Source organism: Giraffa tippelskirchi, chromosome 4 (genome assembly GCF_054371585.1).
Source record: "Giraffa tippelskirchi isolate mGirTip1 chromosome 4, T2T-mGirTip1v1.2.pri, whole genome shotgun sequence".
NCBI lineage: Eukaryota > Metazoa > Chordata > Mammalia > Artiodactyla > Giraffidae > Giraffa > Giraffa tippelskirchi.
Genome location: NC_137278.1, coordinates 211,838,587 through 211,865,008, shown reverse-complemented (window position 1 = coordinate 211,865,008; position 26,422 = coordinate 211,838,587). Strand labels below are relative to the sequence as shown.

The 26,422-nt window shown below is 53.9% G+C and overlaps 1 protein-coding gene and 1 long non-coding RNA gene across 6 annotated transcripts in view; one reads left to right on the top strand and one right to left on the bottom strand.

Moving 5' to 3' along the window:
* Positions 1 to 16,394, bottom strand: part of ZBED4 (zinc finger BED-type containing 4) — a 28,437-nt gene extending 12,043 nt beyond the window's left edge. The window contains exons 1-2 of one of the 5 annotated variants that reach the window (XM_081590860.1): positions 16,234 to 16,394; positions 14,495 to 14,573 (exon numbers count right to left, since the gene is read on the bottom strand). The gene's annotated coding sequence lies outside the window, so the exon portion shown is untranslated. The remainder of the gene's footprint in view (positions 1 to 14,494; positions 14,574 to 16,233) is intronic. The other 4 variants (XM_081590862.1, XM_081590859.1, XM_081590863.1 and 1 more) reach the window with 4 other exon arrangements.
* A 226-nt stretch (positions 16,395 to 16,620) lies between these two features.
* On the top strand, positions 16,621 to 24,333 carry LOC145545835 (uncharacterized). The gene is made up of 2 exons (XR_014082240.1): positions 16,621 to 16,773; positions 22,629 to 24,333. It is a non-coding gene; the product is annotated as an uncharacterized LOC145545835 (long non-coding RNA).
* Positions 24,334 to 26,422: the final 2,089 nt, after the last annotated feature.

The window sequence follows — 26,422 nt, the reverse complement described above, 5'->3', positions numbered from 1 at the left end:
GAGAGAAGACTCTACACATGGACATCTCCAGATGGTCAACACTGAAATCAGACTGATTATATTCTTTGCAGCCAAAGATGCAGAAGCTCTATACAGTCAGCAAAAACAAGACCAGGAGCTGACTGTGCCTCAGATCATGAACTGCTTATTGCCAAATTCAGACTTAAATTGAAGAAACAGGGAAAACCACTAGAAAATTCAGGTATGACCTAAATAATTATAGATTATACAGTGGAAGTGACAAATAGATTCAAGGGATGATATCTGATAGGCAAAGTGCCTAAAGAACTACGTACGGAGGTTCATGACACTGTACAGGAGGCAGTGATCAAGACCATCCCAAGAAAAAGAAATGCAAAAAGTCAAAATAGCTGTCTGAGGAGGCCTTACAAATAGCTGAGAAAAGAAGAGAAGCTAAAGGCAAAGGAGAAAAGGAAAGATAAACCCATTTGAATGCAGAGTGCCAAAGAATACCAAGGAGAGATAAGAAAGCTTTCTTCAGAGATCAAAGCAAAGAAATAGGGGAAAACAATAGAATGATCTCTTCAAGAAAATTAGAGATACCAAGGGAACACTTTATGCAAAGATGGGCTCAATAAAGGACAGAAAAGGTATGGACCTCACAGAAGCAGCAAGTATTAAGAAGAGACGGCAAGAATACACAGAAGAACTGTACAAAAAAGAACTTCACGACCCAGATAATCACAATGGTGTGATCACTCACCTAGAGCCAGACATCCTGGAATGTGAAGTCAAGTGGACCTTAGGAAGCATCAATAAGAACAAAGCTAGGAGAGGTGATGGAATTCCAGTTGAGCTATTTCAAATCCTAAAAGATGATGCTGTGAAAGTGCTACACTCAATATGCCAGCAAATGTGGAAAACTCAGCAGTGGCCACAGGACTGGAAAAGGTCAGTTTTCATTCCAATCCCAAAGAAAGGCAATGCCAAAGAATGCTCAAACTACCGCACAATTGCACTCATCTCACTCGCTAGCAAAGTAATGCTCAAAATTCTCCAAGCCAGGCTTCAACAGTACGTGAACCGTGAACTTCCAGATGTTCAAGCTGGATTTAAAAAAGGCAGAGGAACCAGAGATCAAATTTCCAACATCTGTTCGATCATTGAAAACGCAAGAGAGTTCCAGAAAAACATCTATTTCTGCTTTATTGACTATGCCAAAGCCTTTGACTGTGTGGATCACAACAAACTGGAAAATTCTGAAAGAGATGGGAATACCAGGCCACTTGACCTGCCTCTTGAGAAATCTGTATGCAGGTCAAGAAGCAAGTTAGAACTGGACATGGAACAACAGACTGTCTCCAAATAGGAAAAGGAGTACATCAAGGCTGTATATTGTCACCCTGCTTATTTAACTTCTATGCAGAGTACATCATGAGAAATGCTGGGCTAGAGGAAGCACAAGCTGGAATCAAGATTGCTGGGAGAAATATCAATAACCTCAGATATGCAGATGACACACCCTTATGGCAGAAAGTGAAGAAGAACTAAAAAGCCTCTTGATGAAAGTGAAAGAGGAGAGTGAAAAAGTTGGCTTAAAGCTCAACATTCAAAAAGCTAAGATCATGGCATCTGGTCCCATCACTTCATGGCAAATAGATGGGGAAATAATGGAAACAGTAACAGACTTTATTTTTGGGGGCTCCAAAATCACTGCAGATGGTGCCTGCAGGCATGAAATTAAGAGACACTTGCTCCTTGGAAGAAAAGTTATGACCAACCTAGACATCATATTAAAAAGCAGAGACACTGCTTTGCCAACAAAGGTCTGTCTAGTCAAGGCTATGGTTTTTCCAGTGGTCATGTATGGATGTGAGAGTTGGACTATAAAGAAAGCTGAGCGCTGAAGAATTGATGCTTTTGAACTGTGGTGCTGGAGAAAACTCTTAAGAGTCCCTTGGACTGCAAGGAGATCCAACCAGTCCATCCTAAAGGAAATCAGTCCTGAATATTCACTGGAAGGACTGATGCTGAAGTTGAAGCTCCAATACTTTGGCCACCTGATGTGATGAACTGTCTCATTTGAAAAGACCCTGATGCTGGGAAAGATTGAAGGCGGGAGGAGAAGGGGATGACGGAGGATGAGTGGTTGGATGGCATCACCGACTCGATGGACATGAGTTTGGGTGGACTCCAGGAGTTGGTGATGGACAGGGAGGCCTGGCGAGCTGCAGTTCATGGGGTTGCAAATAGTCGGACACGACTGAGTGACTGAACTGAAAACGACTCAGACACACATACACCTACATGCACAGGTGGATGAAAACCGCACATTCCCACTAATAGCTCCGATTTCAATCCAACATCACAGGAGCACCCTAGCCTGTTCTTTTCCATATTCGCAACCTTTTTCTCTAACAGCAGGAAATTTGGCTCCACCAGCCTCAAAAGATTTGCTCATTTGCTCAATCCTACGATATTCAGGAAGCAGCTTCAGAACGGAAATCCACACCACCAAGGAAAAACACGCTTTGGAACTAGAGATCTGAGCTGATCCATTTCTGTCTGTGGGCTTGAGGGTATATAAGGAAGCACCACATCCAAGGGTTTCCCGGGTCAGTTTCCTCTCTTAAGTGTAGCGATTTTATTCATTTGAACCACAGTTAGGTTCATGTTTTGGTTGGTAATACAGCACAGAACTGGAAGAGCAAAACCACAAGCTCATGAACCATATCAACAATGAAGACAAACCTGAGAAGGGATTTCCTTAACTCCAAAATGTCAGCCAGCAGGACAAACCGAGGCTGTCAGGCCTGCTCAGGGGACCCAGCAGGCAGCCTGTCTGCGGCACAGATGATCCCCGAGTGCCACCAGGTGCCCACTCACGGCAAGCCCAGAGCACACGCCGCCGGGCAGAGCCCTCCACGCGGACCGCAGCGGATGCTCAGTGGTCCAGGGAAGGTCCCAGAGGCAGGAGCACCCCCCGCCCCCGCCCCAGGCCCACGCGACCCCAGGGCAGAGACCACATCAGAGGAACTGCTGGGAACAGATTCTAAACAGCAGCCTGGGGACAAAACACGAAAGGAAGGCAGAGGAGGGAGGGGAAGCCCTGCTCAGAGAGGTGGGAGAGGACCTCTGCACCTGCCAGGCGGCTGTCACCCCACCCTGCTCACAGCTCCGGGCCACCCGAGCAGCAGGGCTCAGGAGAGACCCTGGGGGCTCTGCACTGCACTTCACTCCCAGCCTGCCTCCCGCGGGAAACGCAGGACTGCAGCCACTGCGAAAGCCCGCAGCCCGCTGAGGGGCAGCCGGGCCTGCGTCCCGCAGAAAGCCCGCTCTCCACAGCACGGTCACCGCTGGACCCGCATCCCGGGTCCCTGCAAAAGCCCCATCACAGCACACAGCATTTACCTGATCTGATTCAGAGCTGCAGTGGGAAGGCCCTCTCCCGGGAATTCCACAACACCCTAGCCACGCCAGCTCTAGCAGGTAAATGAGAGCCTGGCCAAAGGCTGAGGAGGGAGCTGGAAGGGGCCCGACAGAGTTCTGCAGCTGCAGCACGACAAGCCCAGGAAAGACCTGAAGGACCCGGTCTCTCACTGGCTGACCTTGGTGCCCGAGCAAGCAGAAGGGGAAGGCGTGTCGCAGCACACGCACACATGTGCATGCACAGCGCCTGGCAGAGACGGCGGGTGCGCGTTTGGCAGCATTTAAGGGAACGCCTCAGCAGGCCCCCACTGCACCAGCAGCCAGGCAGACTGCAGGGTCCAACACGACAGGAGTGCAGACTCGGCAAAGTGGCCCCGGAGGGAACGACAGGGCCAAGCCGGCAAAAGCAAGACAAAGGCCCAGCAACCACCACAAAGTCCAGCTTTCAACTGAAACAAGAAGATTACAAGACGTGCAAGAAAAAAACAGGAATGTGGGGGGGGGAATAAACCAAAAAACTGTCCCCAAGGGTGTCCAGAGGTTAGACTCACTAGACAAAGACTTTAAGCCGCCTACTACAATGTGCTGAAAGAGCCAAAGGGAGCTGCAGGAGGGCAGGACCGCGCCTTGCCAAGCGTCGGTACGCAGAGAAAAACTCCACGCGTGCCGACGGTGAAATTAGCGTGATGGATCTGGACGGCACTGACACCTTCACCAGAGGCTCAGCAGCTGGCAGAGGATCTGGAGACCTGAAGAGACGTCAGCTGGAGCAGCAGGACACGGGGTCAGCGGGAACAGACGACATGACAACACTGTCAGCGGCCTGAACCAACAGCTCCTCGCGGGGCCCAGCCCAACTGTGCAGACCACAGGCTGAGCCAGGAAACAAGCATCGATACATGTGAAGAGCTGAAACCATATGAATATATCCTTCAACCACAATGAAGTTAAATTATAAAACAGTGGGCTACTGTCCTCGGGGTCACAAGGAGTCAGACATGACTCGGCAACTAAACAACAACAGAAGGAAACTTGGGAAATCAGTGAGCACATGAGCACCTGGGGGTGATCACCGTCCCTCAACAATCTGCGGTCAAAAGAGAGGGCGGGAGAGACGAGAGATGAGAAAGCATTTCCGTCTGAATGAGAGTAAAGACACAACAAACCAAAGTATGTGAGATGCAGTTGAAGAGGCGCTCAGAGAGAGATTTATGGCTTCAGATATCTGTATTCAGAAGAGAAGAGATACCTCCAATCGGTGCACACATTCACCTCCAGATCAAAAGAAAAGTAGACTAGAAAAAGAGCAAAACAAAACCAACACAGGAAAAAGGAGATAATAAAAATCAGGGGGGGTATTAATGAAGCAGAAACGGACACGTGACACAGAACGCGGATGAAAGTGGGAGCTGGCTCCTTGACAACATCAACAAAACCGCCGACTCCCTAGAGCAGCCGAGAGAAGAGGAGATACGGATCGCGAACACACGGGGGCACTGCCACCGCCCCTGCAAAGCGAAATGAAACGCAAGGGAGCACTATGAACAGTTTTCTACCAACAAATTCAACAACTTAGGTGAAATGGAAAAATTTCTAGAAAGTAGTAAGTTAACAAAAGTGACTTAAGGAAGTAATAGAAAGTAAGAACAGACCTATGACAAATAGACACTGAATTAGTATCTTAAAAATTTCTACAAACAAAAACGTAGGCCCAGACAGTTCCACTGGTGAATTTTATCAAACACAGAAAAAATGACATCATTACTCCACAAACTCTTTGAAAAGAGGATAGCATACTTTCCAGTTCATTGTAAGAGGCCAGGATCACCTGCGTACCAAAGTCAAAGACATACCAAGAAAAGAAAACTACGATCCTCCCAGACACACCACGTAAAACCACACCACGTGAGAGTGGAAGCCACCACGTTTTTGTGATGAAAATGAAGGTCGCTCAGTCATGGCCGACTCTTTGCGACCCCATGGCCTATACAGTCCATGGAATCCTCGCCTTTCCCTTCTCCAGGGGATCTCCCCAACCCAGGTCTCCTGCATTGCAGGCGGATTCTTTACCAGCTGAGCCATAAGGGAAGCCTTGTGTATTAGTGACCTCTCCGTATTAAAAAGCAGAGACGTTACTTTGCCGACAAAGGTCCATCTAGTCAAAGCTATGATCTTCCCAGTAGTCACGTACAGATGTGAGAGTTGGACCATAAAAAAAGCTGAGCACTGAAGAATTGATGCTTTCAAACCGTGGTATTGGAGAAGACTCTAGAGAATCCCTTGGACTGCAAGGCAATCAAACCAGTCCATCCTAAAGAAAATCAACCCTGAATATTCTTTTGAAGGACTGATGCTGAAGCTGAAGCTCCAATAATTTGGCCACTTGATGTGAAGAGCTGACTCACTGGAAAAGACCCTGGTGCTGGGAAAGACTGAGGGCAGGAGGAGAAGGGGGCAGCTGAGGATGCGCTGATTGCACGGCATCACCGACTCAATGGACATGAATCTGAGCAAACTCCAGGAGATAGTGAAGGACAGAGGAGCCTGGCGTGCTGCAGGCCACAGGGTCACAAAGCGTCAGACACGACTGAACATCAACAACAACAAAATCTGCGGAAGAGGAAGCACTAGCAAGTTAGGAAAAGCTTTCTTAAGGCATCTCTCCTCCTCAGCTGTAAAGAAAACTAGTATCTGATGAAATGAGTGTGGCAGACAGAATAATGAGCCCTCAAACAAGACCATGCCCGAATTCTCAGACTTACGACTATGTTAGGTTACACAGCAAAGCAGAACTGTTAGCAAGGACGCAGATGGAAAAAAGGTGACTGATCCAGGATAATGAGAAGACAACCCTGGATTATCTGGGTAGAGCCGATGCTGCCACAGGGGTCTTCAAAAGTGAAAGAAAGAGGCAGAGGAGAGACATGAAAATATGACCGTGGAAGGGGAGAGACACAGCGTCGCTGGCTTTGAAGATGAGGGGAGGGAAGCCCGCCAGCACCGTGACTGACGCCCAGGGCACCGGGCCTCCAGACGTGTGCTGTCTTCAACCACCACGTCTGTGACGGTTTGTTAAAGTGCCACTAGAAACCAATACAATAAACAACAGGAAAGGGTTAGGGTTAAATCCTACATAAGGATAAGAGAAGAAGTAACGAAAATGGAAAAAACCTCTATAGATAACAAAAGCACCCTAGAAAAATATAAACACAGAGTAAGTGAAATTGAATAACTTATTTCAAAAGAAGCTAACAAAATTAAGAAACTAATACAAAAGAACAAAATAAATCAAGATAGAGAAACACTGAGATGAGGCTACAGATCCCAAGAAACTATTACAAATAAAAGTAAAATGTCATTTTAGAATAAAGACTAAGCTACAAGCAACAAAAGAACAAATAAACTCCACAGAGGATTGCTTAAGATCAACAGAAGAGTTTAGGAAAGAAAAAATTTTAATGAAGAAGAAATAAACAGATAAAAAAAGACTCAGAAGAAGCTGACCAATTTAAAATTTAGGTAAAGAAAATCCAACATACGTATAATCAAGGTGTTTCCCCACAAAAAAAGGGGGACAGGACAAGAGAACAATTACTGAAAACTCTGAAAGAAAAAGGTGTATTGAAAGAGCTTCCTGGGCTTCCCTGGTGGCTCCGTGGTGAAGAATCCTCCTGCCAATGCAGGCGACACCGGCCTGATCCCCAATGCAGGAAGACTCCAAACGCCACAGGGCAGCTAAGCCCCTGTGCAGTAACCACCCAGCCTGTGTCTAGAGCCCGGGAATCGCAACTGCTGAGTCCACGAACTTCAGAGCACGTGCTCTGCGACGAGAACCCACTGCAGTGAGAAGCCTGCACGTCACAGCGGGGGCAGCCCCTGCGCGCGGCAACCAGAGGAGGCCTGAGCAGCAGCAGAGGCCCGGCGCAGCCAGGGACGGAACCCGACACAGTTCCCGGGAAAGCAAACGGCGCACCACAGAGCTGGGAAAAGCCGCTTGTAACAGTGCACACGTGGGTATATTCTAGGAAAATCACTGGACTGGAAAAGAAAGGCCATTCAGGCAAAAACCAAGGTCACTCGTAAGGGAGAGTAAATTGTCATGAGTCTGACAGCAATGTTTTATGCTGTAAGACAACAGAATAACATGTTTAAGATATTCAAGGAAAAAACATGTGAGCCAAGCGTTTTTCATCCAGTCAACCTGACATTCAAGTACAAAGGACACGGAGAAACTATTATCAACAAGCAAGAATTCAGGAGGTAGTTTTCCTCGAGTCCTTCCTGAGAAGTCGGCCGGAGAGCAAACCTCAACCCAGAAGCCTGGAGGAGCGCTCACAGCACCTTCCCTGCAGGACGCAGAGTGAGGCTCTGGGGAGAGAAGGCGGGCTGGCCCTGAGCCCGAGGGAGGGGGCTGGACGATGCGCGGGTCGCTGGCCCAGAGACACCGACCTGCCTTCAGCAAGGACAGGGCCGCACGCAGAGCGGGGAGCGGACTCCGGTCCCCCTTGTCCTTGCAGAGACGGGACCAGAAAGGCCAGACGCGCCTCCCGCAGTCCTGTGAGCGGGACACACACCCAGCTCTGCTCGGCGCAAAGGCCTGGAAGCAGTGACCCCCGTGACCTCCAGACTACAGCTCTCAAACACCATCTGCCACTAAAGGAGCCGAGGTTCCCGAGGACCACGAGGTCCAGGCCTTGGGCGGGAAGACCACAAAATGAGCGGAGGACGTTCTGGGGAACCAGGGAGCAAGGACCTCTGTGAGCGGATGAGGGCAGTGCGGGAAGGATCCAGGCGTCAACCTGAAGGGCTCCCCCTGTCCAAAAATGAGATAATCTGAACGTAAGTAAGGGTCAGCATTACACATTAAAACTCATCAAATGTTTAAGTCTATTAATGCGTAATCCCCAAATAAAATCCTCAGTTGGCCACCTCTGGAGGATGATAGGAAGGCAAATGATTCCCTACTTTGAGAAGTGACAGAGAAATTCGCCCTCAGCTCCTTACATCAGCTACAGCACCAGACAGCGAGGGCGGGGCGCCCACTCCACGTCCAGCTCGTGAACAGAGACACAGGAACTCAGCCGGACAGCTCCACCTCGTACCCGGGTGCTCATTAACGCCTGCGCTGGGTGCACTCCTGGCGGCAGTGCCACAGACGGGGCCCCACACAAGAGGCGCCTCCAGAGGGGGCAACACAACAGCCGGGATGCAGTCTCACCAGAGAGCAGACCCGAGCCCCACCGTCCACCCAGAGGAGACCAAGGGCAGGGAAGACTCACGGACCACGGTGCTGCGGGCGGGGACCGCCCCGGCCAGACCCAGGGCTTGGCGCCAGGGTAATGCCGCCACGCGTCCAGACGGGGCTGTCAGGGAAGCCCGCTGCCTCCCGGTTCACGCATTCCTCTCCTGCTGGACCAGCTCTTTACACGCTAGCTCAAAACCCTAAGTGTGATGTTTGTACTTTTTTTCCTTTTGGCCGCATGGGGATCTCAGTTCCCTGACCAGGGACTGAACTCCCACCCTCTGCCGTGGCAGCGGAGCCCGGCCCCTCCGGCCCACTGGACCACCCGGGAAGCCCCTGATGTTTTTCTTTCAGGAAAAATGCTGTCATTGGCTTGAGCAGCTTACTGCTACTTTTCCTGCTATTTTTGCACCAAATATTTAGAAAGGCAAAAAAGGATGTTGGCTTTAGTTCTCACGCTGCAGAAGGGTCATGTACCTGAGGCACTGTGGATAATTCTATGCAGGTGTGATGAACAACCTGCTTTTGGTCACCCGTCCCAGAGCTCTGGAGATGCTCCTCTGGCCTTGAAAGGTGAGGGCCACCTGGTCACGGTGCCTGGATGGCATCCAGAACCAGCTGTCCTGCGGTCCTGCTTCCATGTCCAGCAAGTAAGAACTAGCCCGCAGGAAAATCATTAACACGAATGTCAAACGGTGATCACAGCAGCAGGAGCAACAGCCTCCTCCTGCGACAGACACAGTGGGCCTCCCTGCGTGTGGCCGGGCAGCCCCCCCCACTGCCAGCGAGAGGGTCACTCTGAAGCTGGTGATGAGCAGTGTGGGGCTCCGCACTGCCGGGAGCACAGCCCCCTAAACTGACCAGAGGATGGACCCAGAGCCCAGGTCTGCTGAGACCGACTTCACGTATCTCAGCTCCGAGAGGAAAACACCTGAAGGCAAAAGCAGCCAATCAGAGGGTCTTCCCATGGGCTGGAGAAAATACTGTGTATGGAACAGTCTCAATTCCAGGCGTGTGCTCTGACTTGGGGCACATACAGTTGTTTTTCATTTTAAGAATTAAAGAAAGCACCTTCGAGGCTGCCGTAACGCAGGAGTGCCTGTCAGAGCAGGATCCCGTGCGCACGTGTCCCAGTTCCCGCCCCGCAGCGGCCGCTGTCCCTCAGGGGCCCCCTAACACAGTGACCAGCTTTCCTGCAGGCCCTCGCGTGCTGCGACACCAGAAATGCACAACCAGGTAACGCATGCTTCTCCATTCCTCACGCTGCAGATGCAGCAGATTAAAGGAAAATACTTCAAGCCTTCTCACCCAATCAGGCGGGAAAGGCCCCAAAGCTTGGCAGAACCCCAGTGAGGACGCTGGAGACCCCTACCAAGTCACATTCACCCAAGGGCCCAGTAACCCCATGTCCAGGGACAGACTCCGAAGACCACCTCCTCAGACACACAGCAACACTTGTCACAGGTCAGGCGCTGCAGTTCCACAGCCAGGCTGCAAAACCACTCCCACACCCACCAGTAAGGCCTGATACATACATGCATCCCCGTCGCTTCAGTCTCATCCAACTCTTGCAACCCCATGGACTGCAGCCCTCCTGGCTTCTCTGTCCATGGGATTCTCTAGCCAAGGATACTGGAGTGGGTAGCCATTCCCTTCTCCAGGGGGTCTTCCCAAACCAGGGATCAAACCCAGGTCTCCTGCATTGCAGGCGGATTCTTTACCAGCTGAGCCACCAGGGAAGCCCAGTACATACACAGACCACTGAAAAAAAGCAAGACGCACAGGGTAAACAGTGCTTGTTACATTTTATGATGTAAAAGACAGGAGGGAAAACAAGGTGAGTTACAAATATTAATGAATGTGTGAAGTGCTTATTTTGGGATTTCTCAGATGGCACTGGTGGTAAAGAACCTGCCAAGCAATGCAGGAGACATAAGAGACACAGGTTTGATCCCTGGATTGGGAAAATCTCCTGCAGGAGAGCATGGCCACCAACTCCAGTACTCTCGCCTGGGAAATCCCATGGACAGAGGAGCCTGGCGGGCTACAGTCCATGGGGTCACAAAGAGTCTGATAGGACTGAAGCAACTTACGTGCTTATTTTGCAGGATAAAGCAGAAATAAAGATGGTTGCCTATAAAGAGTGGAGGAGATAGGAATGCAAATGAGCTTTCTGATAGCATCTTTTATATAATGTTGACTTTTGAGTTGTGTGATTGCCTCTACATTAAAATGTAGAAAATTTCAAGTGTGAAACCTAAAGGCATATCAAATGAGCGACCATACTGCAAACAAAGAATGTTCACCAAGGGACTTTAACACAGAGGACTTTATTCATCCGAAGCAAAATATGTACTAAAAGTACCTTAAATTTTGCTAAGTGATTTCATTACCAGTAGCAACATAATATTTTCATTTTACCTGTGTTATATGTACTTTAGCACAAAACAAAAAGTAACTATGTCAATGCCATTAAGAATCAAAATTTTCAGGACACGAAAAAGATATAATTTTAAAAAACCAAATAAATTAAATAATACTATATAATTTTAAATTTGTCTTGAAAATATCAGTATGAACTCTTGATGTTTTAAAAATTCACCTCCTAGCTCTGTGCACTGGACCAGTGCTTAAAGCTGCAGTAACACACAAGCACCGTGAACACACCCGGTCCCTGGATTTTGGTTTCTAAACGCCCTCCTGCACTGAGGGGACCACAGCGCTCTGTGGAAAGAGCCGACCGCAGCTCTGAAAACGGAGAGAGGCTGCAGAAAGGACGTGCCGCTAGGCACGGGCCGGTCATGACAATCTGAACGCTACAACAAAGAGACAGAAGACTTCAGCGGACTATAACATAACAGGTAAATCTGCTAGTCTGCACTGATACTCAAGAATCAAAAGGAAAAATGAAAACACCCGCCACAGAGGGGGACGCTGCAGCCACTACTCCCTGGAAGGGGTGATGAGGGGAGAAGACGCAGCGTCCCGCCTTCAAGTATCACGGTCGAGGGAAACGCAAGTGAAAGGCAGGGGAAGGAACAACGGCCCGACAGAGCGGGCATCTGTCCCGACAGGACGCCCCGCACCGCCGCCTGTAGACAGCCCCCAGGGTGGGAGCAGCCGGGGGCAGCTGTAGCTTACCCTGGACGGCCGACCACGCGGAGGGTGGCCCCCAACTGCCCACCATGTTGGTCAAGGCTCAACTGTCAACGGCAAAGCAGAAAATGGCAAACAAACCCAGAACACAGGGACATTTTTGCAAGACAGCTGGCCTAGGCTCTTCAAAAAGTCAATGCCGTGAAAAAAAAATGGGGGCGAGTTGTTGTTCCAAAATAAAAGAGGCAAGAGAGACACACTCAGTGCAGTGACCTGGACTAGATTCTGGTTTGGAACAAACAGCTAATAAACCCGAGTGGGGAAACCGGACTGCGGCTTGGCCGCTGGACGCCGTGAGGACTACTGTCCGCTCCCTCCACGGCCGTGCTGCTGGGGAGAGCGCGTCCCTCTGCCGTTCCTTTCTTCCTTTGCGGGGGGTGGCATGCAGCCCACAGGACCCTGGGTCCCTGACGAGGGACTGAACCCAGGCCCTCGCAGGCAATGTGCTGAAGTGTCAAGTCCAAACCATGGGGCTGCCTCTTCTGAGAAGAAAAGGACGCTCAGCGGCGACGTGCTGTGACACCTGCTGTCTCCTCAGAGTCCCAAAGCACGGGTGGGCCGGACGCGCGCCAGCGCTCCAGCTCAGGGCCAGGGCAGCGGCACCTGGGCTGCTCCGACCCCACAGCCCAGCCTTCAGCACACATGCACAGCGGCCTGCAGCCCGAGCCCCGGGCCCCCGGGAGCTGCCGGGCATGGCTCAGGGCCCCGCGCCAACCCGTGCCCAGGCAGCCTCGCCCTCGGACATGGCAGTCTCTCCACCAGGTGACCGGCGAAGCTCCGGTCCACGCTGAGAGTGAGCCGCACCTGCTGAGGCTGCAGCTGCTGCTGCTGCTGCGTCGCTTCAGTCGTGTCTGACTCTGTGTGACCCCTTAGACGGCAGCCCACCAGGCTCCTCTGTCCCTGGGATTCTCCAGGCAAGAACACTGGAGTGGGTTGCCGTTTCCTTCTCCAGCTGAGGGTGCAGAGCCTCGGCTAACATATTCCCAGGGAGGAGCTGCCTCAAGCACAGGGAAACCGCCACCCAGGACTGGCCGCGCGGAGCCCCAGACCAGACGGAGGCCAGAGCCCAGTGCAGAGGGCCAAACTCAGAGACCCAGACCCAGAGCCACTTTCTCGAGACACGGGGGGGCACCCTGATACGGCCACACTGGAGACAAAGCACGGTCCGAGCAGGCACTCGGGCCCCTGTCCACCCTGAGACGTTCTGGGTCACAGACCGGGGCCGCCAGGCTGGCTCCGCTCTGGCTTCGAGGGCCCTCCACTCAGAACCAGCACCTTCTCTGGGGTGGCGGGCGGTCCCACCAGCAACACATCTGACGGGCCGCCGCTTGACGACATGGTTCAAGTGTCTGCGAGTGTCTGCGCAGCACCCGCGCTCCCGCTCCTAACAGCACGGGCCCTGGGCTGCTCCCTCCCGCAGGCCGACCATGGAGGGGTGGGGGGGGCTCAGTCGTCGGGCCCTGGGTGAAGACGGGCCCTCCATTTACGCCTGCGGGCTTGGGGCAGGCAAGGCAGGGCCGTGCAGGGCCCACGGACTGAGGAGCCATCGCAGGCAGCGCCCCGGGGGCCAGCAGGGGACGTCCCGCTCCAGGCCCGGCATCTCCAGTTTCTGGGGTGCACAGACTTTGCTGAGGGGGGGGCGGGCGGCTGCTGAAAAGCCTTCACCCGAAGGAGAGCAGAATCCAAGCAGGGTGAACACCTGGGCAAGGCGGGACACGGGCCTTACGACAGGACATGGCCTGAACGCAGGGGCCAGGCTCCGCACCTCACTGCCGCTCCTCACGCAGGGCCTCCACTCCGCCACTCCCGGACCCCTCGACACGGGACGCAAAGGTCCTTTCCTCTCCACGCGGCCTTCCGAGAGCACACTTCTCACACTGCCCATCACCCTTGCCCACGCCTGCCTGCGTTCTTCCTTGGAGAGCTCACTCAGCCTTCTTCTCTGGTTTAAGCCCACGCCCACCACAACCATGCACTGGTGGCCCAGCAGGCAGAACAGCGCCAGGTGAGAGGAGAGCGGTGAGAAACCTCGCGCAGAGGCAGGCATCTGCGGCTCTCCCGGGGCCCTCTACCTCGGAGACAGGAGGCAGGAGAAGACGAGACTTTCCTTCATTCCTAACGATGCCTTCCAGTACACCAATTATCAGAAGCACACATCAAATGATTAGCAAGGAAGTGATCTAAATACTCCGGAGTGACGAAAAATCAGGCAATGACATTGCCTAAGGGAGAAGGGAGGGAAAGACAGAGACGTGGAAAGGACCAAGGCTGTGGAAGCTGCCTGACAGGAAGTTTGCCGTCACCCAGACAGTGACGGGAGGCCAGATAGGAGGCCACGGGGTGGTTGGGGCGGGACTCCATGCAGCTGAATTCAGTAAAACACCAACCGTAAACAGAAACTACAGCTCACGTCAAGTCCTGGGATTTAAACAGTGCCTTAAACATCAAGCGGTAACCAGGAGGTTGACGTCACCTCTCAGTCACATGCCTTGTGCAGAGAAGCTTAGGAGGGAACGACGTAGCTGAGGGACAGTCAGAGGGGCCCAGCCAACCATGGGAGGCGCCTCCCGTGTCCCTGCGCCCACTGTCCCCTCCCCTCCCCCGGCAGTCCTCACACTGAAAGAGGGAATCAGAGCAGAGCCGGGATGAAGGAGCTGAGGCCGGGCAGAGACACGCAAACGAGAGTGACGGGGAGGACAGACTGACCACGGTCACAGCGCCTTGTGCTCCTGCAGCTCCACTGCCCAGGTCTGGTCACTCTCCAGCTTCCACGCCGGGCAGGGATCTGAAACACAGCATACACCCCTTCACCACGTACTGAGCGCATCCGCCTCGGCACCTCTGCAGACCCAGAGTTCAGCCCACGACCCTAACGGTTCACCTCAAACCTTTCCCAGGGCTTTAGGAGCACTCCTGGCACAGCGTGAGTCACTCACGAGCCTCCTTCTGTGTGCGGTGACATGAAAACATGCCCTAAACATCAGGAATTAACAGTATGTGTGGGGTGATGTGGACTCAAAGTCTGTGCTTTCTGCCAGTACAGGAGATTAACTTCCTGAAGACTCATAGAATCTCTTAAGTTGTGCTACATCTTTTCCTGAGAAAATGTAAACCACCACAAGCAGATATCATCTGTTTAAGGATCACAGGAAGCGTGCACCCCTGCACAGACAGCCCGTGGCAGGCCCTGAGTATGAACTGGTGAGAGCAGTCTCCTCTCACAAGATAACTCTGCATGGAAATGTCATAACTGCAATTTGGCTTGTTCAGAGCGCTTTTAAAAAACTCCAACTAAATCCTTCCTCCTCTCCTAGTTTTAATACAGTGATGTAGAGAAAACATCAAAAGTTAATATAAAAAGTCACAAGAATGCCTTAGCAAACTGGTCTCATGCAAGTCTGAAGTCCATTTTTCGAAACTATGGACTTGATCTGATCAGAGTCAACTTCAAAACAAATAACTTCCCTTTTTTACAAACTTGAGAATGCCCACAGAAGCTTCTCCTGACAGCCCAGCCGGGCAGGGGTCTGCCTGCAGAGAAGTGCATGTACGTGTGTCTACGGACAGTCAAAATGCAAGGAGAGTCTAGGGGGCTGGAAATTCTCTTAAGCAAGGAGGATGGTGTGGGTCACAGGAAAAAAGATAAAAGAAGATACACAAATGACTCCATCATTACTTGGGTCTGAAAAAAAACAAAAACGACCGCAACTGGAAAAACGCTCGCAATTCTGCTCTGCAGTTTGATTCGGGCTTTCACTACTCACACTTGAGTGTCATACCCAGAAACACGCGCAGCAACCGAGAAGCATCAGAAGCGTGAAGAGATGAGGAGCGTCTCGTGTGCTGAGACGTGTAAACGAGGCCCCGGTTGCCCCTTCCTGGAAGCGCACAGAAAATGAAATACTGTACCGCGGTGGGGGGACACCCGAAAGGCAGAGCGTGTAAGGTGATCCGTGGCGGTGGCGGAGGGCAGAGGCCCTCAGGACGGACACTCACCGGGCACCTGTCTGCCGGCCGGCGACCCCCGCCCCAGGGCGACTGCGACCCGGGGCCCGCCGCGTGGTCAGCCGGAGAGCCCACGCCGGCCGGCACGCCTGCCCCCGCGGCCGGCCCGGGGTCCGCGCCCGCTCCCACCGCCTCGCGCTCGCTCCGCCGGCCGCGCGGCCGGAAGAGGAGCCCCAGGTGCCCCGCTGTCAGCCGGGACGGCGGCCGGGGGCGCGCGGCTGGAGCGGCGGCCGGGCGCCGAGGCCGAGTCCGCCGCCCGGGCAGGGTCTCCGCGACGGGAGGCCGCCCCCGCCCCGCCCCGCGCAGGCGACCCCGCGCCCGCCCGGCCCGACCCCGGCCTCGCCCTCCGGCCCCCCGCCCCGGGTCCGGCCCCGGCCCCCCGGCCTCGGCCCCGACGGCGCGCCTGGACGGCCGGCCCGGGACGCGAGCCGCGCACTCACCGCGGGCGCCCCACGGCCGCGCAGGCGGACGCGCCCCATTCATCGGCCGCGGCTTTGTCCGCCCCCGGCCCCTCCCGCGTCGCCGCCGCCGCCGCCGCCGGACGCTGCACCCCTCCCAGGGCCCCGCGCGGCCGGGGCGGGGCCGGGGGCGGGGCGGGCGCGCGCAGGCGCAGTGCCCGCACGCCCGTCTCTCCCCGGGGCCCGGCCGGACGGGCGGCTCTAGGGGCCGGGGAGCCGCTGATGGGGCGGGTCTGGGCCGACTGCGCCGGCGTTTCCCCGCCCCCAGGGCCGGCGTGTGCCGACCGCGCAGGCGTAGTCCCGCCCCCAGGCCGGCGTGGGCCGACCGCGCAGGCGCATCCATCCCCGGGCCCCGTGCGTTCCGGCCGCGCAGGCGCAGTCCCCGTGCGGCGGCCCCGAGGTTCCCGGCGCTGGCGGGGCGGGGGCCGCTGGGGCCTTTCCGGTGACTCGGCGGCCGGGCGGGCGCACGCGGGCCGCGGCATCGGGGGCTGCGGCGCGACGGGCGCCCGGTTCCGCCTGCTGGTGAGCGCAGGTGTGCGCAGGTGCGCGGGGCCCCTCGGCCGCGGAGCCTGGAGAGGCGCGCGGGCCTTACCCGGACGGCGCGTCCGTCCCGCCGAGGGGCTCCGGGGGGTTCTCCGTGCGCGCTGAGCACGTTTAGGCCCTGGAGTCCTGGGCGATACAGTGCAGCCGCGCGCGGGTGCGCCGGGCGCAGGGATGGAAGCTTAACGTGTCGGGGTCGGGGGGCCCTTCCTCTCGGGGAGGCCGCGGGCCGGGCTCGCTCTCCGGGTCTGTCCCAGACACTCAGTTTCGTAACTCACATTAATTCACTGACCAAATAAATTCCCCAACTGATTTTGTCACCCTGTTCTAGACTACAACTCACTCTGTATGAGAACGAGACACGGGTTCATTCCTAAAGTCTCACTTGTAACGGTTAGGACGTCTTTCGTGCAACAAGGCCTGGTCCGTTTCAGTGGGGTGAGTCGGCCGTGTCTCCGTCTACCCGGAGCCCTCCGTGTCTCCCCCACCACGGCCTCCACGACCTCCGTCCCCCAACTCTGCCTGCCTGTCTGGCCTCTGATTGCACTCCAGCCCCAAGGGCCTGACCTCTGCGACGGAGACAGGCAGGCGAGAACTTAGGACCTTCTCACGCCCTCTTTTAATTTGCTTATTTCCAAATCTTAAGTTAGTGGCAGCAGGGTTTTGTTCCTTTTGTTCGCCGCGACCCCAGCGACTGCTGGGTTCTGTCTGGCCCAGGACGGCGGTGGAGGTCTGTTGTGAAGTTGGGGGCTGAGGGGTGGACAGCAAAGGATGGCTGCGGTCTAAATCCTGCCGCCAGCTGTTTTTATTTGGCCCCGAGCTAAGAATGTTTTTTTCAGTTTTCAATGGCTGGGAAGAAAAATCAAAATAATATTTCATGACATGAATATTCTGTGAAATTCAAGTGTCAGTGTCCTGACTGGAGTTTTTCCCGGAACAGAGGGGAAACCTCTGCTTCACCGGCCACGTACAGCTGTGTTCACCATGCAGACCCTGTGACAGGCAAGGCTAGGAGTATTTGCTCTCCAGCCCTTTGTGGAAAAAGTCACCAGCTGGTGCCCTAGATGAATGGGCAGCCTCTTACCTGGTCCCAGGGCTTGTCACTCCTCCACTGACTGTCTCACGGGAGTTCCTGTCTCATGGTCAAAGCTGGAGCTCTTAAAACCTTGGTGGAGGTGCCCACACTGCCCAGCCCCTGCCGCCCTGCCCAGCCCACACTCGCTGACTGGGCCCCCCCTCAGGGCCTCTGCACGGTCTCTTCCTGAACTGGAATGCTCTTCCCCACACATCTGCCTGTCTTACCCTTTACCTCTGCAGATCTTTGCCCAGATGTCACCATTCTGGGGGTTGGTGGCTCTTTCTGGTCTTTCTCTGCAGAGCAGTACCCCCCCACCCTCACCCCCATCTCCTAGCCTCATTCTTCTCTGACATTGACCTGTTTGTGGTCAGCCTCTCAGGGTAGAAGGAATGCTCCAGGGGAGCAGGGCCTCCTCTTCCTGTGTGATGATGGGCAGTGCCCAGTGCTGAAAAGAGCAGGGGCTCCCTGCGTCTTGGTGGGTGGGCTGATTGCGACCCCACTGTGGCCTGGCACTGATCTGAAACGGATGTAAAAGGTTCTCCTGGCAGGTGGCGACAACCCTTCCCCAAGGACCTCACCAGTTCCACCTCCCTCCTTTGTCTGCGTGTGGTTCTCACACCCTGCAGGCTGGCCGGGTGTGCCTGCTCTGACCTCTTCCAGGAAGGGTTTGAAGGGTTTTCCTTCTGTATCTCACTGACCCCATGGACATGAATCTGAGCAAACTGCGAGACAGTGGAGGGCGGAGGAGCCTGGCGAGCTACAGCCCGTGGGGTCACAGAGACACGACGGAGGGACTGAATAACAGCAGTGTAACTTAAACGCCCCGGTGGGGCACCATGGGCATGAAATGGGGCACGGCACTCATGAGACTGGCAGCAGCATAAACCGGACCGTTCCAGTGAGTCAGGCCACCTCATGACCCTGTCAACAGCCGCCGGCCATTCGTGTGCCAAACCTTTGATGAGCACTTTCTGTGAGCCCAAGATGCTGGACCTTATTTTTAATTTAAACACTAGAAGCGTTAGCTCCTGTGTTTTAACCGAGTTCTGAGCACAGACTTGAAGCCCAAGGAAAGAGGGAGGGTTATGTTTCCTGCCTGGTGCTGCGCGCTGAGTGCAGTCCATGCTTAGGCAACATGTGGAATAAAGAGCCACTAGCCACCTGCTTTGAGGCCACTGAGGCAGAGGACTGACTGACCTGTAGCACCCTCATGGCTCTGTCCACGCGGGCTGCACTGTGGTCCTTGGAAGGGGTTCACCCCACGCCCAGATTCCAAGCCCAGCTCAGGGGACATGAGGTTGATGGTGTCAGGTGTGGAAGCCACTGGGCGCCCAGCCCTGGTGACCACATCAAGGGTCCGGAAGTGAGGGTGGCTGCACCATGGAGCCCCATCTGCATGGGGGTTTGGGGCAGACACCCGCCTGTCTCTGAGTCCCAGAGTCCACAGTTCCCTCTTCCTGGAGTGCGGGTCTTTGTGGCTCTGGGACCTTGAAAATGGTCCCCCTCTGTCATCCTCAGCACATGTCCCTGCCTTCCCTTCGGGGCAGCAGGAATGCTGTGTGTGTGCAGGAGGGGAAAACTGCCTGCAGGCCAGGTGAGGAGGCCCCAGGTGGGCCCGGGGGAAGGGCAGCCGTCTGGCTGCAGGAGGCGGCTCTGTGTGCCAAGCACCCACCAGACCCTCACGGCGTTGTCCCCGTCGTCCCTGGGAGTGCCACCCCCACCCCAGGCAGAGGGTAGCACCCTTGTTCCTCTTGGGAGGAGGACCGGAGCTGGAGGGGGGGCGGAGCCGGCAGAGCAGAGTGGGGTCACAGGAGGTCTGGGAGCTGCACGGCGGCCCCAGGAGGCAGTTCCGGGTGGCCCCCAAGTTAGATGTGGACTCGGGGCTGCTGGACAGAGCGGCCGGGACAGGAGGGTGCTCGGGAGTTTGTCCAGGGCTCGGGTCTTGCTCTGGGCCTGGGTGGGCGGGGGCTTGGGAACCCCTCCGAGAACCACCCTTTCCAGGCAGGCATCAGCGGGTCACCTGGGGGCCCCACAAGGCTCTTCTGAACTGGACCGCGGAGTCACTGCACACTGACCCCAACTCCTCACCTGGGGCGGGCCCTTCGAGGCCATGCTTGGCCCTCCCCACCCCGCGCCCACCCCAGCCTCCCAGGAGTTGGAGCATTTGCAGGTTGGGAGGAGAGGTGCAGGGGGCTTGGAGGGCAAGGGGGCAATGAGCAACCTGGTTGAGGCGGTTTCCCCCACGCTCCGTGATCACCTGTTGCGGTGGGGGTGATGTCCTCAGGGTTTGGGGGGGATGCAAGGGGGACAGTGGGGCCTGGGGGTGGAAGAGGGGTAGGGGGTAGAGTGAGCCCCCAGGCTTGGGTCTGGGCTGCCAGAGGGACCAAGACCCAGGGGGTGGGAGGGAGGCCCATCAAGGCCGCAGACCTCAATCTGCTGCCCACCACCTGGAGCCCGCCCGCCCGCCTGCCTTCCCGCGGCCCTGCTCCAGGCTCCATGCCCCAGGGAGCCAGGGGAAGGCAGGGAGGGGGCAAGTCTCGACACCACCCCCACGCAGGTACCTGGCGTCCAGGGACCCCCCAGGACTCCCTTGGCCTCCTGGGGTGGGCGAGGCCAGGAGTGAGGCCGAAAGGAGGCGGCTCTGCGGCTTCCCCTTCACGCCTCGGTGTTTTTTATCATTTTTCATCGTCACTTGACGCCCTGCTGTCGGCGGCTTCCCGTGGTTTTCCTCTGGGCGGAGGGGGCCCAGGGCCAGGCGAGGCCGTCCTCCTTTGGGGCTGAGGAGCTTCCAGGGCCTGCGCTGAACCCCTGGGACCTCACAGGGACCCCCGGTGGTCCTTGACTCTGCACAGGAGGCCATGCTGCTGTCGTGGCGCTGCCAGCCTGGGGAGTGACGGCCAGAAATGAGTGGTCCAAAGCCCCGAGCGCAGGGGCAGTTGCGCCAGGAACACTGACCCCGAGGCCTCACTGATGGCGGGACAGCCCGGGGCCCGTCCCATCCTGAGCTGGCATCTCGAGGGGCCTGGCTTCCCTTCCTGAGACGCTGGAGCGCTGAAGCGCCAGCTTCCCTGGACGGGGCGGAGGGGCACCGCGAGGTGGGGCTGGGTGGGGAGCTGCGTCTGCCAGGTGCCCCCCCAGCCCCGCACTCCTGCTTAGAAGACGGTGGGGGCCTGCGCAGGTAGGGGCCCAAGGGTGGGGCCACCAGCCCCCTGAGAAGGTGAGGACGAGGGGGCGCTGCTGAGGCGCAGGGGCGTCCTGGGGCTCTCTGCTGGACTTTGGCCACTTCCTGGGCCGCAGACGGGGCTTGAAGGGCTGGGGTGGCTGTGTTAGCAAGACCACTCCGGCTGCGGGGGAGTCAGTGAGGGGAGAACCCTGGTCTCTACAGGAGGCGCCCCGAGGGCTTTAGGAGAGAAAGAGGCAGGACTCAGGAACGCCTGGGGAGCAGCTGCAGGTGGGGTGGCTCGCAGGTGGTGGTGACCCCAGTGAGACAGGGGTGCAGAGGAACAGAGCTGGACTCGCCTTTTCGGGGGGGGGGCAGGGAAGCGCAGCCGCAGCAAGTACCGCCGTCAGGAGAAGGGGGGCTGCGGGCTGGGGGTGGGCACGTGGAGTGTTCGGGGGCAAAGGCCGGGGGCTGCGGACACGGGCCAGGAAGGAAGAGAGATAGCGACGGAGCGGCCCCGCGGAGAGGCTGCGGTTTTAGAGCGAGCTGGGGCGATCCCAGCAGATGTCCGCGGTGGAGTGTGTGGGACAGAGGGCCTGGGGAGGCGTGCGCAGGTGGGAGCAGCCCCTGACCGGGCAGAGGGTTCGGGTGGGCTGAGGCGCTGGCCCCAGACATCAGACACCTGTCCGTGATGACTGGCTCTGTTTTATTTTCCAAGGTAGAAATAGCTCGGGGTTGATGTGGGTGACTAGGATTTCTAGATTTAGCAGATCTAAACAACTGTTGTTTATCTGATTTAAAATGTAACCGGGAGAACTGTATTTCATCTAGAAGCCTAATCTTAACAGGAGAGCCGTCCCGATTAACAGTCCAGCCAACACTGAAAGAAAAATGGAGAACTATGTATGATCACACCCCCTCCAAAGGATAACTTTGAAGACAATTAGACATATATATTGCCCAGGTTTTATATACAAGGCTGTGGATTAAAATTTTTTGCGATATGTACTTTTCTCAAATCTACTGTTTCCACTTAACAGAATAGCTTCTTCACATGGACACACGATGCCGGCTGCACAGCGTCACTTTAGTGCGGAGCGCAGTGCGGGAGGGCGCCAGCCGCCCTGACCCCGTCGTGCGGGAGGGCGCCAGCCGCCCTGACCCCATCGGCGCGAGTTATCTGAGGAGCACAGGGTTCTCATGTTGTCTTGCCTTTTGGTCATTTCTTCAGAAAACGTTACTAACAATGGGTTTTATTTTTTGTGAAAATGGTACTGAGATAACTAGAGGTTCACATGCAATTCTGACAAATAATACAGAGGCGCCCTTGGACACCTTAGCCAAGATTCCCCAGTGGTAAGCAACGTTTTATAAAATGAAAGTAGAAGATCCCAACCAGGATAGCAGTGCTGGTACAGCCACTGATACTGTTCGGGTTTCCCTGGTTTTACTTTACTTGTACGTGTGTGTGTGAATGTGTGTGTGTGTGTGTTTTATCAGCCAGGTTGGGTTAAGAAATCTTCATGAAGACACTGAAGAGTCCCAACAAGGATTGTTATTTTGTCTTTTTATAACCACCCCACCCCACTTTGTCCCCAGACTCCAGAAAGGCAACTGCTGATCTATTCCCCCTTCTGAAAGCTTCTCATCTTAGTGTTCCTTCGATCAAAGTGCAAACATCCATTGGATCATCGAAAAAGCAAGAGAGTTCCAGAAGAACATCTACTTCTGCTTCATTGACTACGCTAAAGCCTTTGACTGTGTGGATCACAACAAACTGGAAAATTGTTGAAGAGATGGGAATACCAGACCACCTCACCTGCTTCCTGAGAAACCTGTATGCAGGTCAAGAAGCAACAGTTAGAACCAGACATAGAACAATGGACTGGTTCCAATTTGGGAAAGGAATACGTCAAGGCTGTATATTGTCACCCTGCTTATTTTACTTATATGCAGAGTGCATCATGAGAAACGCTGGGCTGGATGAAGCACAAGCTGGAATCAAGATTGCCGGGAGAAATATGAATAACCTCAGATATGCAGATGACACCACCCTTATGGCAGAAAGTGAAGAACTAAAGAGCGTCTTGATGAAAGTAAAAGAGGAGAGTGAAAAAGTTGGCTTAAAGCTCAACATTCAGAAAACTAAGATCATGGCATCTGGTCCCATCACTTCATGGCAAATAGATGGGGAAATAATGGAAACAGTGACAGACTTTATTTTCTTGGGCTCCAAAATCACTGCAGATGGTGACTGCAGCCATCAAATTAAAAGATGCTTGCTCCTTGGAAGAAAAGCTATGACAAACCTAGACAGTGTATTAAAAAGCAGAGACAATGCTTTGCCAACGAAGGTCCATCTAGTCAAAGCTATGGTTTTCCCAGTAGTCATATATGGATGTGAGAGTTGAACGAAAAAGAAGGCTGAGCCCCAAAGAATTCATGCTTTTGAACTGTGGTGTTGGAGAAGACTTCTGAGAGTCCCTTGGACTGCAAGGAGATCCAATCAGTCCATCCTACAGGAAATCAGTCCTGAATATTCCTTGGAAGGACTAATGCTGAGGCTGAAGCTCCAATATTTTGTCCACTTGATGCAAAGAGCTGACTCACTGGAAAAGACCCTGAAGCTGGGAAAGATTGAAAGCGGGAGGAGAAGGGGGTGACAGAGAATGAGATGGTTAGATGGCATTACTGACTCAATGGACATGAGTCTAAGCAAATTCTGGGAGATGGTGAAGGACAAGGAAGCCTGGCATGCTGCAGTCCATGGGGTTGCAAAGAATCGGACACAACTTAGTGACTGAGCAACAACAAAGATAGAATCAAGAGGTAAGGAACCTTTGGGGATTGGCTATTTTGCTCAGCATAGGGTTTCCGAGGTGGTTCTAGTGGTGAAGAACCCACCTGCCAGTGCAGGAGACATAAGAGACACAGGTTCGATCTCCGGGTCTGGAAGATCCCCTGGAGGAGGGCATGGCAAGCCACTTCTGTATTCTTGTCTGGGGAATTCCACGGACAGAGGAGTCTGGTGGGATACAGTCCATAGGGTTGCAAAGAGTCTGATGCGACTGGAATGACTTTAGCACCATAACTCCCTGGAGACTCATCCGCCTGGGCAGTGTCACTGCCCACCCCTTGTGTTGCCCCGTAGTGTCCCCGGTGCGGATGGACCACCCTTTGTTCCAGCATCAGCCTGTGGCGTGGCTGGACCACGGTTGGCTCAGCCGTCTCCAGCTGAAGGACAGCTGTGTTGATTCCTTTCTGGGTCTATTCCAAATAAAGATCCTAGGAATGTTTGCGTATGTATTTTGGTGTGAACAGAAGTCTTTGTTTCTCTGGGGTGAATGCCCGGAGGTGAGTTCTGGGTCACATGGGCCTGCATGTTTAGATTCTGAGGAAACCGCCAAGTTCTACCTTTTCACGTTCCCGCTAGCAGGCATCAGTGATCTCGTCTCTCCACATCCTTGCCGGCATCAGTTGTGGTCATAACTTTTTACTCTGTCGCTGTAATGGGGGTGATATCTCATTGTGCTTTAGAGGCTGATGCGAGATCTTAGTCCCCCTACCAGGGATTGAACCTACGACCTCTGCAGTGAAAGCTCAGAGTCCTAACCACTGGGAGACTGCCAGGGAAGTCCCGACAGATGCTTAATTGACATCTGTGTATGTTTTCCTTAAAATGTCTCTTCATATCTCTTGCTGATTTTTAAAGTTGAATCACTTATTTTTTTACTGGTGAGTTTTTAGGGTTTTATATATTCTGTATACTAGTCCTTTGTCAGTTAGACGGCTTACAAATATTTTTTCTCAGTCTGCAGCTTGCCTTTTCCTCCTACAGAGCAAGTTTTAAATTTCAATGAGATCTGCTTTATCAATATTTTCTTTTATATCTTTTGCCTTTGGTATCAAGTTAAGAATTTTGTGCCTGGCCCTAGATCCCTAAGATCTTCTACTACATTTTTCCAAAATGGTTTCTAGCTTTACATTAAAGCTCATGATCCTTTTTGAGTTTTGGGTAAATTGTGAAACCCTTGGGGTTCCCCCCCTCCTCTCCCCTCCCTTCCCTACCCCACCCACGCATGTCTCACTGTTGTTGTTCCAACTCTTTTGCAACCCCATGGATTATAGCCCTCCAGGCTCCTCTGTCCATGGGATTTTTCCCTCAAGAACACTGGAATGGGTTGCCATGCCCTCCTCCAGGGGATCTTCCCGACCCAGGGACTGAACCCGCATCCTGTGGCTCCTGCATTGCCAGGCGGCTGCTTTACCACTGTGCCACCTGGCAGCCCACGCGTGTCTAATAGCTCCAGCACGATTGGTTGAAAAGGCTGTCTGTCTGTCCTTCATCAAGATGCTTTTACACGTTTGTCAAAAATCACTTGGACACATTTGTGTGGGTCTGTTTCTGGGTTTTCTGTTTTGTTCTGTTGACCTGTGTGTCTGTCCCTCCACCAAGGCCCCAGTCTTGATTACCATAGCTTCCCTGGTGGCTCAGCTCGGAAAGAGTCCTGCAATTGAAGGAGACTGGGGTTCGATCCCTGGGTTGGGAAGGTCCCCTGGAGAAGGACTAGGCTACTCACTCCAGTATTCTTGGGCTCCCCTGGTGGCTCAGATGGTAAAGAATCCACCTGCAATGTGGGAGACCTGGGTTTGATCCCTGGGTTGGGAAGATCCCCTGGAGGAGGGCATGACAACCCACTCCAGTATCCTTGCCTGGAGAATCCCATGGACAGAGGTGCCTGGTGGGCTATTGTCCACGGGCACAGCACAAAGTGTCAGAGTTGGGGTGACTGAGTCCCCCCACTTTTTTTCCTTTTCAAAATTGTTTTGGCTGTTACAGTGCTTTGCTATTCCGTACACATCTGAGGATGATCTTTCCTGTATCTACAGAAAAACCTTGCTGGAATTTTGATAGGATTTGTGTTATCTTGTACATACGTTTGGAGTGAACTGGCATTTTCACTATTTTTAGCCTTTTAACTATGAAAATGGTATGGCTCGCTATTTATTTAGATCTGTGATTTTTTAAATCAGCATTATGTTATTTTCAGAATTTAAACTTTATTTTGAAACATTGTAAATATTAAAAATTAAAAAGAAAATTTAAATTCCAGTGTCCTTGTGTTCATTGCTAGTATGTAGAAATACAATTGATTTTTTAAAAAAATGTTTATACTGTATTCTGAGACCTGCCTGAACTCACTTATTTCTTGGAATTTTATTGCTAGATTCCTTGGGATACTTTAGTAGATAATCATGTCATCTGCAAATAAAATGCAGGTGGTTTTATTTCTTCATTTCAGAGGTAAATGCATTGTTTCTCTTTTCTTATCTTGTTTTAAAAAGATTGGTTGCCCCAAGGCGTGTGGGGTCTCCTTGGAAGGGGCTGGGCC